This window comes from Pteropus vampyrus, unplaced genomic scaffold, assembly GCF_000151845.1.
Source record: "Pteropus vampyrus isolate Shadow unplaced genomic scaffold, Pvam_2.0 Scaffold97, whole genome shotgun sequence".
Classification (NCBI taxonomy): Eukaryota; Metazoa; Chordata; class Mammalia; order Chiroptera; family Pteropodidae; genus Pteropus; species Pteropus vampyrus.
This window is the reverse complement of record NW_011888878.1, coordinates 7,496,683-7,511,119: the sequence shown is the minus strand read 5'-3', so window position 1 is coordinate 7,511,119 and position 14,437 is coordinate 7,496,683. Positions and strand designations below refer to the sequence as shown.

The 14,437-nt window shown below is 42.8% G+C and overlaps 1 pseudogene; it reads left to right on the top strand.

The window, feature by feature from the left end:
• Positions 1-2,293: 2,293 nt before the first annotated feature.
• LOC111742598 lies at positions 2,294-2,412 on the top strand (annotated as a pseudogene).
• The last annotated feature ends 12,025 nt before the right edge of the window (positions 2,413-14,437 follow it).

The following is a 14,437-nucleotide window of genomic DNA, read 5'->3' as shown; positions in this document are numbered from 1 at the left end:
CTTGTAGTTAACTAACTGCTTTTCCTTGCTGCTTTTAAGATTCTCTCTTTCTCTTTAACTTTTGGCATTTTAATTATGATATGTCTAGGTGTGGTTCTTTTTGGGTTTATCTTATTTGGGACACTCTTTGCTTCTTGGGCTTGTATATCTATTTTCTTCACCAGGTTAGGGATGTTTTCAGTCATTATTTCTTGAAATAGGTTTTCAATTCCTTGCACTCTCTCTTCTCCTTCTGGTATCCCTATAATACAAGTGTTGATATGCTTGATGTGTTCCCAGAGGCCCCTTAAACTATCCTCATTTAAAAAAATGTTTTTTTTCTTGTTGCTGTTCCTATTGTTTTTTTTCTGCTAGCTTATCTTCTAAACCTCTGATTTAAGCCTCTGCTTCATCTAATCTACTGTTAATTGCTCCTACGGTATTCTTTATTTCACTTATTGTATTCTTCATTTCTGACTTGTTCTTTTTTTATATTTTTTATCTCCAGTTTTATGTTTTCTATCTCTTTGTTAGAGTTCTCACTGGTTTCATCTGCTCTTCCTCTAAGTTCATTGAACATCCTTATAACTAGCGTTTTGAACTCTGCATCTGGTAGATTGCTTCTCTCCATTTTATTTAGTTCTCTTTCTGGAGCTTTGTTTTATCCTTTCATCTGGGACATGTTTCTTTGTCTTCCCATTTTGGCTGCCTATTTGTATTTATTTCTATGTATTAGGTAGAGTTGCTATGTCTTCTGGTCTTAGTAGAGTGTCCTTAGTAGGTGTACTGTGGTGCCCAGTGGCACAGCTTTCTCTGGTCAGCTGAGCTGGATACTTCAAGGTATGTCCCTTGTATGGATTATGTGTGCCTTCCTGTTGTAGTTGAGCCTTGGTTGCTGTTTGCTTGTCAGTGGGCGTGATTGCCCCTCAGGTTGATTGATTGTGATGACTGACCATGACCAGTGGAGGAGCTGTTGAGCAGGTGCTTACCCTACAGAATAGGATTTGCTTTAGCAGGGCTCTGGTGCCTACCCTGTCTGCCCTTTGGGTGTATCGTCCTCAGATATGACCTCAAGTGGTGCTCCAGCTCAGACTAAAGCCAGCCACCAGGTATACAGGCCCAGCCTTCCTGGGAGGGGCCTTGCCACAGGCCAAGTTTAGCTACAGCCTGTGCCCAGCCATGGGCTACCAGCATGAGCCACCAAGCAATCCACAGATGGCCACCACCCATGCTGGGCTTGGAAGTGCCTCGAGAGGCCAAGTTACAAACCAAGGCGGCTGCCACTAGTGCCAAACTTGGGGCTGCTCAGCAAGAGTATTGGGCATGTCAAGGCTAGATGCCACTTGTTTGGGTTTTGTGAACCTTTGAGAGACTTTAAGAAAGTCTGCAGCATGAGCCAAAACAGGCTGTGTGTATGGAAAAGCTGCTGGAAGCGGCTTGGGTGGGCCCACTTATTGGGAGTGGAAGGGTCTCAGATAATCACCAGGGCAAGGTGACCAGTGTTATCCAGGTTAATTGGAGACTCAGATATGGCACCCTCCTGGGTCTGCAAACAGGTGGGAGAAGACTCAACATAGGAATAATGCCCTCTACCAGCACTTCTGTCTGAGAGAAAGCTGCCCCTTCAGCACTCGCCCCAAAGCCAGACAACTCAGTTCCTCCCTGTATGTCCTTGGCACCTTACGAGCTGCTGCCCCAGAGCTGGAGCTCACAATGAGTGAGAAAGTCACTAAGTAAGTTTGTGCTTGGGCCCCTTAAGAGGAAAGTCTGCAAATCCCTCAGCCCTGTCTCATTCTGACACAATCTCCACTGGTTTTCACAGCCAGAAGTTGTAAGGACTTCTCTTTCTGGCACTGGAACCCTAGGCTGGAAAGCCTGGTGTGGAAATGAAACCCCTCACTCTTCCAGCTAAACTTCAGGAGACTCCTAATGATGGCTCTTCTGTAGTTTAGTTGTAATTTTGAAGTAGTTGTGAGAGGAGGCAAGAACTGCGTACTCCACCAGCGTACTCCACCATCTTGACCAGAACTCATAAAGGACTCTTAAAACTTAATAATAACAAGATAAATAACTAAATTAAAAATGGGCAAAATATTTAAGCAAACATTTTATCAAAGAAGATATACAAAAGGCAAATAAGCACATAAAAAGATACTTAACATCATTAGTCATAAAGGAAATGCAAATTAAAACCTCAATGACTTATAAATGACACCAAAAACCATAAGCAACAAAAATAAAACTAGATCAATTGGACATCACTGAAATTAAAGATGTTTGTTCTTCAAAAGACATCAATTAAGAAACTAAAGTGGCCTACAGCCATGCTACCCTGAACAAGCCTGATCCCGTCTGATCTAGGAAGCTAAGCAGAGTCGGGCCTAGTTAGTACTTGGATGGGAGACCACCTAGGAAGACCAGGTGCTGTAGGTGTAAAAAAATAAAAAATAAGGGATTATAAACTGACAAGGTCTTTGCAATCTGTGAGGTCAATCAAGGGTTGCCTTGCCTAAAAAATAAATAATAATAATAATAAAATAAGAAACTGAAGTGACAATCCACAGAATGGTAAAAAGTGTTTTTGCTAATCATATATCTGATCAGAGACTTGTATTTAGAATATTTAACAAAATTTTACAGCTCTATAAAAGCACAAATAACCCAATATAAAATGAGCAAATGATTTGAATAGACATTTTCTCAAAGAAGATATAAGAAGCACAGAATAAGATGCTCAACATCATTAGCCATTAGAGAAATGAAAATCAAAACCACAGTGAGCTACCACTTTATACCCACTCAGATGGCTAGAATTAAAAATACAGAAAATACTAAGTGGTGACAAAGATGTAGAGAAAAATGGTACCGCTGCTTTGGAAAATGGTACCGCTGCTTTTGGGTCTGGTAGTTTCTCAAACGTTTGAACTATACAACCCAGAAATTCCACTCCAGAGTATATAGCTGAGAGAATGGAAAACATACATCCATGCAAAAACTTGTACACGAATGTTCACAGCAGCATTATTCACAATAGCTAAAAAAAAAAAAAAGGAAACAACCTAAGTGTTGATCAATTGATTGATGGATAAATAAAATGTAGTATATCTATATAATGAATATTAACTGGTAATAAAAAGGAATAAAATATTGACACATGCTAAAACATAGATTGATCTTGAAAACATTATGTTAAGTGAAAGAAGCCAGTCAAAAAGGACTAGATATTGTATAATTCCATGTAGATGAAATTTCCAGAATAGGTGAATGTGTAGAGACAGAAAATAGTTTAGTGAACAACTGGGGCTGGGAGAGTGAGGTGGCTGGGTGGGTAGGATTGGAGGGTGAATATTTCTTTATGGGGTAATGAAAATGTTCTGAAATTGATTGTAGTGATGATTGTAAAACTCTAAATATACTGAAAGTCATTGAATTATACACTTTTAAAAGGTGAATTGTGTGGTATGTTAATTGTATCTCAATAAAGCTATTAAAAGAAAAAAAACACAGTATCTAACAGAAGAGCTTCATTTAAGAAGACTGACCATTCTTCTTCCAGTGTCCCCGTCAGGATTAATCCAGAGTGGGGCAATGGAGGTGGAGGATGAAAAGGTGGGTAACCAACTTCTCCAGGCACACCATGAAGCCCTCCCAGGAGCCCTGTGCTGGATTGAGGCCATCAACTATCAGGGAAGCCTGCCTGCCTCTTACTTCAGTGCTTCTCAATGCAACCTCCAGGCAAGGCGTGGCCCAGAGAAGCCACAGATCATTGTGTTTTTGTTGAAGGAAGAGCTGTGTGAATCATTGTGATAGATGCAGTTGAGACATGGTTCTCAGTCCTTATGACTGAACTGGACCCAAGACAAATGTTGTAAATGGAGCAGCTGGTTGTTCTGGTCCAAGATAGGCAGTGCATTAAATAATGAATATCAGTTGCCAACATTCTAAAGGCAGGAAATTTCATACAAAGAATCTAATTTTGGGCTCCTTCTGGACAGGCACAGTTTTCTCAGGTGGATGGTGGTTGCCTCTCATTAGATGATCACAAATGTTCCAGTCTGTCCCAGGCTAGCCTGGTCTTCTTCATGCTTTCATGTTACACATTTGCCCTGGGAAATGTGCATTTTTTCCCAGCCTATTTTCCCACAAGACTGCCAGAACCTGTTGCTGGGGCTCCAGAACAATCTTGGCATTCAGTCAACAGACTTCATTCACATTGTAGGAGTGGGAGGCACAAAGTTTTCTGAGGCCTAGATGCAGAACTTGCCCAATGCCACTTCTGCCACGTTCTGTTGGCCAAAGCAAGTCATAATGCCAGCCATACTCAAAAGGAGGGTAATAGATTCCATCTCTGATTGGGAGGTGCTGCAAAGCCATGTCACAAAAGGTACAGAGATAGAAAGGGGGCAAAATTGAGGCCATTTTTATAATCATGGCTTACATGGTACCAGGCACACAACAGGGGCTAGGTAAGCAACGACTTGCACTTTAAGGGCACATCCACCTCCTGCAGCCATTCTCAATCCTTAGCCTGGCTTGAAGCCAGAAAGATGGAGGGAAGGGGTTCACCCTCAGAACACTCCATCTACCAGGGCCCTTTGAAAGCAGCTATAATTTTCCCTCCACCCTTCCATGCACGATCAGATGCCCTCTCTTGTTGTTGTTGATCGTGAGGATGTTAGGTGTTATTGTGGCCATATTTATACTCCCAGGAGGACACTGCCACAGAGCTCCTGCTCCATCTTTCCATCCTGGTAAGTTCAAGGAGCAAGCGGCCTTACTGAAACTCACAGTGTCTGCATGGTAGATTGAGTCTCGCTGTAGAACAGAAAGCCATGATGCTGTAAAGGGGCATGGGCAGAAAGCAGAGGCCCCAGAGGTGGGTGACAAGAGGAGACAAGCCAGATGAGAGCTGGAAACCCCATATGCTCAGACAATGATTGTCTCCTAAGCCCTTGGACTGCAAAACAGCCATCTTTCTCTCACCCTCTCACCTCATATAGAGGCTTCTCCCTACCAGCCAGAGTGTAGATTGTTGGTTGCACTTTAAAAATGAGGAAGTTGAGACCAAAGCCTGGAGTTATTTGCCCAAGGTCATTCAGTGAGTTAGAGGCAAGGGGAATCTTGACTTTGAATTCCAGGCTCGGTATATGTTGCTTAACCCGGCCCTGCACCATTTCCAATGGTTTACTGATTATTCCACCCTGAAGTAAAGGCTGCTCTACCATACTCAACCAGAGAGGTCAGAAGAGAAAGAGGCTTCAGGTAGCTGCCAGTGCCCTTAGTTATTGGGTACCTGCATTCTCTCCTCTCTACTCCACCACTCTCATTTTCTTGCCTTGGACACATCACACGCTCCCACATCTCTGCACTTTTGTTCATGCTGTTCCATCTTCCAGATACTCCTTCCCACACTCCCCAGACTGGCAAACTCCTACTTATCTTGCAAGACTCTATCTAAGTGGTACCTCCTTCCAGGAGCCCTCCCTGACTCCCTCGGCCCAATTGAGGTCTCCTGTGGGCTCCGTAGGCTCTTCCTCCTGCTGTTTTTAAAAGATCATTTTCATCAATTTGTGAGGCTGTGAGGAAATAAGCAGTAGCTCTCAGTCACTATTGGAGTGACAAGTGGCAAAAGCTTCTCGCAGGACAACTGGATAATCAAACTGTTTTCCAAATTTCAAATGCACACACCTTTTGACCCAACAATTCCAATCTTAGAAATTTATTCCACAGTAAACTCATTCACAGGCTCAAAGGAATCATGGAAAGTCCATTCTGTGGAATCTCTTCAGCCTTAGTCTATGGACTGATGAGGAATAAAGTAAGTGACAAAAGTCAGGCACAAAACAGCAGATATGGGATGCTCCTAGCAGTGTAAAAATATGAAGGAATGTGTAGAATTGTGTGCTTGAATATGTGTAGACTATTTCCAGAAGGATACATTCTAGATAATGCTAAAAATGGGTGTCTCTGGATTTTTAAAAACCTCCTCATGTATATTTTACCTGTTTACAAAGTAACAATATCTTAGCTGTGGGAAGCAGACTGACCTATAACCTTTTATAAAGTTCAGATATTGTTTTCCATGCACATGCATGATCTTTCAAAATATAGCCATAATAAGTAAACCTGAAAGGGAGCAAATAATCTCGGAGTATTATATTTTCTATGCATGTCTCCCTCTCACTTCAATCTGGATTGAGAAGAATTGTGTCTGAGGCCAGGACCATGCCCCCCCACCACCATGTCCTGCCACCAAGAAAGGCTCAGGAAATATCTGATGAATGAATAGATGAGTGGAGGGATGGATTACTGAGTGGAGCAGTCCTTGAATTCCTAGTTCATACCTGAACCAGCACCGGTGTCCTCCCCAGATCCTGAGGTCAGGATGATGCCATACCCAGAGCTCCACGAGGCTCTCAGACACCTTGAATCTTCACTGTCAGGAAGCAGAGATTCTCCCCTCCCCCTCACACAGTCACCATTCTCTCTGACATTTCTTCTTGTCTTTACTCTCCAGCTTTACCTGACCCTTTATTGAGGAAGTCCAGACAAAAATGATGGACACTACAGACAGACAGACAGACAGGCAGGCAGGCAGGCAGGCAGACAAAAAATGATGGAAAAAGCCAGGCTTCAGAAATCCCACTTGGCCACCAACTTACTAATAAGCCCTGTGTAACTCTTTATCTCTTTGAGCTTCACTTTCCTCATCTGTGAATGGGGAGACAATTCCCCTTTCCAGGCTGCTCTGAGGATAAAATGAGATCAGGTATGAAAACACATTGAAAATGCCAGGCACACAGTAAGTGCGTATAACGTCATCCATCCCTTTCCCCACTCCCTGATCCTTGCCTCAGGGGTCTGGCAGTACCTGAAAAGATCAAGTTGGAATATAGACACTTAAACAATAAACACTATTCAAAAACTAAGTGTTTGTGTTAAAAATATAAAAGCAGCCACCAGAAAAATAGAGATAGAAGATAAATTTTCAAAAACAGTAGAGGGAAAAATTGGAACAAAGACAATTTGGTCAATTTTGAAATGTAAACACATTAAGAAGAGAAACTAAAATGTCTACAAATAAGCCCAAACAGATTAACAACTACAATAAACATTAATGTTTTCAATTCCCCTATTAATAAGCAGAGACTCTCAGGATTCTCATGATGCCCAACTGCATGTGTATAAAAGAGACAAAGCATCTCAAGAGCTATCTTGGGGTTGGAGGCCCTTCCTGCCACCTCCCCCTACTCCAATCTCACCTGTCCTGATGCTCCATGCCTCTAATGCATAGAGCTGGTCATTAGGACCCTCTCTCTGGATGGCAGGGGAGCACTTTTTCATCACTGAAGTTGGGGCTGGCTCGTGATGGCAGTCAACTCGTCAATCACCTTCTTTCTGCAAATTAGGAAGGATGCTCAATCCTCAGTTGTCCACCTTCCAAAAGCAGTAACTGGCTACAACATTGCTACTTTCAATGACTTTGAAAGCAGCTGCAGCTGCACACAACCCATGCTGGGACTAAAACCTCTCCTCGTCTCTCATCACCAGCACTGAGCTCTTGGAGCCCATGTGCACAGAGCATAGTATAAGGACTCGGGCCTGTCCTAAGTGCCCTCGGTCCACTGTCTGCTAGACCTATATGGAAGACTTTGATCTGTCCTTCTAAGAGGGGAAGATGATCAGTAAAAGGGGTCTTCAGAGTTAGAATATTAGCACTAGAGCTTATCTGGGCCAACAATCTTCATTACAAATGGGGAGGCCTAGAGGGGGACACACAGCATGTTAATGGTAGTCCACCTCAGATGTAACCCCAAATTTGTTCAGTCAAATACTGCCTTCATAAATCTTGCTGTCATTGAGTACACACTAAACATATATTTGATTTGTTCTTTACTTTTTTAAACTGAAATATCTTTAGTTTAAAAGCTTTCTTACCAAAATATATTTAGTCTGAAATGAAAGTTTGAGTCACTTGCCATAATTAGAAGATAATCCATGAAATAAAATAGAATTTAAAAATTGTTAATTTCTAGTTAGAGACTGTGGTCATTCCACACTGTGATTTTGAAGACTGTTTTTCTAGCAAGTGCTAGCAAAGAGTTAAAGACCTATCAGCATGTAGCTGAACACTTCTCCTTTGTGTAATAAAAAGACTGAAAGAGAAATGAAAAAGGAGGGTCCTTTCTCTCCCTGTCATCCCATGCTGTTTAATATGCCTCTGTCCATATCTCCTCAAACATTCTGGGGACATTGTCTCAGGTATCTTAGGGTCCTACAGGATTTGTCCTAACCCCCTACCCCCAGTCTCTGCCTTTTAATTTGTGAAGTGGGGATAAGAATATCTACTACTAAGGGATGTTGAAGGCCATGAAATTCAATGAGGTGACATGTAAATCACCCAGCACAACAGCTTCCTCTGAGAGAGTACAGTTATTATCACCACAATGACTCTGAAGGATAGACTAGCTTTAGCAATCCTCTCCAATGGGAGGAACACGCACAGTAGATGTCACCTCTTCCAACCTTCCCTTTTTACGGATGAGGGTCCTGAAGCCCCAAGACAATGCCTTTTCATTTAGACTCTGTGAGTATAGCATCTGTAGCCAGAAGGTTGTCAGGGGCCCATGAAGATGTTTGAGATGGAAAGTAGAGGAGGGAGGGAAAAAAACACAATGATGCATCAAAATGAATAAATGTTTAATTAAATGTCCACAGGACATAACATTAGTTAATTGCATCTCAGCTCAGTCCTTGTGTGTGTGGTTTGGATGTGCCGAAACGTTGTAAAATAGCCCTGGCCACAAAAAGGAAGGGGATTTGCCAAAGAGCCCATTCATTCATCCACTTATACAACAGGAACTTCACAGAGTGAAACCAGCAGGGCCCACATGCAGGGCCCTAATTCTGCCCAAGGGGCAGCTCAGAGTCACCACTTCCCTTTGGCCCTCTTAGTAACCTGTCCTGAACTTGATTCTATCATCCATCTCCCTCCAGGGCAGGGTCCCTCCTGTACACAAGGGAAACTGGGGCTCAGAGAGAGCAAAACAGGCCTGAGGTCACAGAGGTTCACCTAGTTAGTGGCAAAGCAGGGATTTGTACCCAGATCTCCCTGCTGTACCTCTCCTGGAAATGAGCAGGCCTGCATCCCCTAGGGATCCTTTTCCAGCTCCTCATGAATATTTACACTGCCGACCCGGACCTCTCCCTTCCAGAAGTCTGCAAGGAAGCCCATTACCGATTCATGTGGCACCAAATGCATTTCTAATTAAGAGAACACGGTTGTTCTAATTTTAATATCACTCACATACTCCATCCATCCGCCTCTCTTTCTTTTCATTTCTGTAAGGGATATTTTCACCTCCTAAGAGGTGATGCAGACCCAGCTCTTTTGTCTGTTACTTGGGATGAATCATTTTTAAACATGGTTCTTCATAATCTGAGTGACTCGAACCACTGGTTCTTGGGTCCCTGACAGAGGCTTTCCCCATTAAGCAAAGAACATCCACCCAGTTAGCACCTGGAGCAGGATAGAGGCTGGTGGCCTTAACCCCTGTTAACCAGAGGCCTGCCAAGCCTCTGCTGACTCATCTCCCCCAACTTTCTCCCTCCTTCTCTCCCCTCTAGCCTAAGATTCTCAGATAAAATACAGGGTGCCCATTTAAATTAGAATTTCAGTTAAACAAGAAAAAAATTTTTAGCATAAGTATGTCCCATGCAACATTTAGGACATACTTATACCAAAAAAAATTCATTGTTTATCTGAAATTCTAATTTCAGAAATTTGAGTGGGTGTCCTATACATTTTTTAATGTTAACATGTAATGGGTTTATTACTTTTTAAATTTTTTTAGAAAGTTTTCAATTACAGTTGGTATACAATATGATATTAGTTTCAGTTGTACAACATAGTGATTAGACATTTATATAACTTATGGAGTGATCACTCCAATAAGTCTAGTACCCATCTGATACCATACATAGTTATTACAGTATTATTGACTATATTCCCTGTGATTTAAATCCCTGTTTTTATAACTGGCAATTTGTAGTTCTTAATCCCTTCTCCTTTTCTACCCGTTCTGTCAACCCACCTCCCATCTGGCAATCCTACTTCAGCCACACTGCCCCCTTGCTGTTTCACAATCACCGATAGCATTCCCATCTCAGGGCCTTTGCGTGGGCCGTTCCTTCAGCCTGGAACACTCCTCCTGCCCCATCTTTGCTGATTCCTTGAAACTGAGACCTCGATTCAAATGTTGCCACTACAGAAAAATCTTTCCTGATCACCAAACTGAAGTTGTGTCCCCACCAACTTCATCATCTTCTCTCCTATAATTGTGTTTTATGTTTCTTATGCCACTTTGCACTCTCTGAAACAATCTTCTCTATTTCTTTTTTCCATCTGCCCCACATCAAAGTCAGGTACATGAGAGAAGCTAAGTCTATCTAGCAGAGGGCCACATACACGTATGTTCGCTGGATGTTGTGAATATCTATCTACAAGCACCCCCGCCATAGAGATTTTATTTTGCCCACACTGCAGCTGAGGAAACCAAGGATTGTAGAGGTGGGTGACCTATCTTAGTTCTCCAGCTGGTCCTTTATATGCCAGGAACTCTTCCCAGTACTTTCCATCAATTAGTTTATTTAATCTCAAATCAGCCCAAACAATGGAGGCACTATCGTTGCCTCCATTTCCTGAGTAAGAAAAATGAGGCTGAGAAAGTTCCAGCAACCTACTCATGATCACACAGCTCATGAGAAGTGGTGTCAGGATTTAAACCCAGGCCTCTGTCTCCAGAGCTTGCACGAAGAGAACAGTTGCCTGGTCCAATCCCTCACTTCACTCACATACATGTTCACTACAGACCCAAGAAAGCCCTGCCCTAACTAAATAAACTCAACATTGTCCTGACCTCAGCCATATCCTTCCCTGCTACCACCACCACCCACCCAGCACACACACAGTTCCTTGCGTCCTCTCTGGTCATTTTTAAACATTCTTGGGAACTCTTCCCTCTTTCTCTTGTCTACCAGAGAAACTTATTATTATACCATCAAGGTAATTGATCAAGTGTTCCCTCTTCTAGGCAGCCCTCCCTGACCATTCCCTCCCCTATACTAGGTTGGGGCCTCATCTGAGCTTCCTTAGGACTGCTCCCACTCGGGCCTCGTCTAAGCCTGAGCTGTCTCCACATTGGACTGGGAACTCTGGCAGGCAGGGAATGGTCGGAGAAGATGAAATAAGTTCAGAATTACAAGGACCATCCCTCCCATCAGTGGGGAACCTCAGTTGCTTTTGTCTTTTCTGTCCTCAGCAGGACTTTGGTCCCCTATCCCAGGCTGTCCCTCTCCAACCAGAGTCGACTCCTCTAGTGTGACTAGAGCAGGAACAGCCACAGAGTCAAGAAAGCTGGTTCAGGGAAGGGGCTTCCAGGAAATTAAATCCAGTTTGGGATTTTGGCTCAATAACTCTCAAGACCCACACAGAAGAAAGCACATGCCCATGTCTAGGAAGATGTCCCAGAGAAATAATCAGACAAAGGTGCACAGTTGTATGTACGAGGATGTCCATTTTAGTCGTACTAAAACATTAAAAACAAACTAAGTGCCCATTCACTGGAGACTGATTAAGTGACTTATGCAGCTTCCTCTTGCACCATTCTCTCCTTGCTCTCTGCCCATGGGACACAATAGCCACATTCCCTCCGTTCCTCTCCTCTTAGAGCCTTTGCACACACTACTCTCACTGCCTGGATGACTCTTCTCTCCCCAGGGGTTCCTCCCTGACCAGGTCAAATCCCCGGTAACAAGGGTCCTCCAAGAATCTGTCATATTTGTGACAGTCTTGGTATCGGTGTTTACTTTTCTCCCAATGAGACTGTAAGCTTCTCAAATGTAGGAACTGATCTATTTTGTTCCCCAGTGTAAACACAGATCCTAGCACAGTATCTGTCACAGTAGGCACTCAATATTTGTTGAATGGTGTATAAATTATAGAATGAGTAATGTATATTGACCCATACTTATTGACATGACAAGATGCCCATGATATATTTATGTGCGCGAAGAATATAGGTTAAAAAAATCTCTGCAGCTTGCAGATATTTCTCTAAGATAAAACATTTCTCTGTGTGTGTGTGAAAAAAATCTTGGAGAAAGCACAGCAAATTGAAACAGTTAACAATCAGCAGGGGGCTACAGGTGATATTTCTTTTCTTCTTGCTCATCTATATTTTCTACTTCAATTAACTCAGATTACTCTGTAATTAGAAATGTGCATACAAGTCACCTGGGGGTCTTTTTGAAATGCAGACTTTAGCAGATCTGGAGTGGGGCCTGAGAATCTGCATTTCTAGGAGGCTCCCAGGTGATGTCCATGCTGTTGATTCAAGGACCAGAGTTTGTAGCAAGGCTCTAGAGCAGCGGTCCCCCAAATTTTTAGCACCAGGATCAGTACTCCTATGAGAATCTAATGCCTGATGATCTGAGGTGGAGCTGAGGAGGTGATGCTCTGAGGGGAGGGAAAGGGATTGGTAGGACTAAAAGAGGAAGCCTAGGGGAGCCTCTTTAAGAGACAAAGGGGCAGAAGAGAGGGGAGTACACCCATTTTTCTATAATATAGCCTGTCCACTCCCTTTGGATGGACCAGTTATCCTATCAGCTACCGCTAAGGGGATTCCACTCACACATACTTTTAGCCCTGGAATAACCCTCCTAGCCCCTCTCCAAAACCTCACACTCCCACTCAGGCATTATCCATGTCTCCCCATTGCAAGGGAGGTTTACAACTTTTGGTTTGCTCTCTCACAGAACTTTGACAAGACTATATCGCCCACCAACCTTTATAAGTTGACATTTATAATTTTTCTTCCTGTGCATAAAGTTATACTTTCAGTAATAGAAAATAAAACATATTAAACATTTGACAAGATAAAATACAATGAGGGTTTACTAATTAGAATATTTTATAACATGATTTGAGCGAATAGGTTTAAATATCAAATTAAATAACCCACTCAAAATCTGAAATTATGTGAAATTTTATTAAATGGGTTTTATCCATTTATAATTCAAGATACGAGAAACCTAAAGGAGTCCAGTTAGATTGAGAAGAATCAACTTTGCTAACTTCTTTGGCTGTCCTGAATTCACAACATTTCAACTCCATCATGCATCCCACTGGGGGATATTATAAGGCTGGAGAGACAGAAGCCTGGAATTTGAACGTAGTGATCCGAGGCATCCAAAATCAGTACCTCCTCTTAGTCTGGGAGCCTAGAGGCTTTTTACATCCAGCACAATATGTCATAATTTTGTTCCAAATCAGTGAGGATTTGAACCCAGGACACTACCCATTCCTCCACACTCCTCATCACTGTTCCCACATGAGGCTAGAAACTTCTGACCTTGGGCTCAAACTGGCCCCTCTTCTAAGATGCCCATTGTTACAGACCTGGTTCTGACTTATCTCCTCGGAGCGTACTTCAACCACCAAGCAGCACAGTCCCTTCTCCCAGTCTCCAGCAACTTCCATCTTACAGAAGGTGCTTTGAGACTTATCTGTCTCCCACTCTGCCCCTCCATGGAGAAGCCCCATTTGACTCATCGCTCTACTCCCACTCTGTCAATACATACCTTGAGCTCATAAATGTTTGGAGAATAAATGGCAAGCAGGGCACTGACAAAGGATGCCAACATCTCTTGGAGGTGATAACAACAATCCCATTTTCCTTTTTTTAGGGAACAAAATTATTGAATTGGCAGCAGACATGAATCTACCTCCAACTCTGGTGACCAAGAAATAGCCCTTTATAATTTTCCTTTTAGAACATGAGCCCCCATTCCCCTCCCCCACACAGATGGGAAATGTCATTTTAGTGGTTCCTGAAAACTTAATGAAATGACTACGTTTACACATTTAACACACACACACACACACACACACACACAAAATCCCCTTGCCCACTGCCTCTGGTACCTTGTGGGCAGTAAGAACAGGTAGTTGGGGAGCAACAGTTGCCTGCTTCTTCTGCATTTTAAGATGCTTCAGCCCCAAAACTATAACTTTGAAAGGGAAAAAAATCCCTTCCAGCACACACAGCATCTTTTAGCCAACCCCTCTATCTCTTCCTCTATATGTGTCCATCCCAGGCATGCTGCCAGAGAAAAGCTGACACCTTCACATCATTGATTATGGGTAAGCTAAAACCAGCCCTTCCCATCTCTAAAATGAGAGGCTTGGAGTACATTAGGTAGGGGTGACAGTGGACCTCTTCTCCTCTGCCAATACTAGCTAACTGTCTGTGGCTTCCCAGAATGCTGGATGGTAAGAAATTTTGAGGCAGAATACTGCTTGAGCAGGAAAGAGCACTGGGAGCGATTAACAATGTCTGCCAGGGCTATAGGAAGGGGATGTGAAGATACACATGCCAGAATTTTACTATTTATAAAG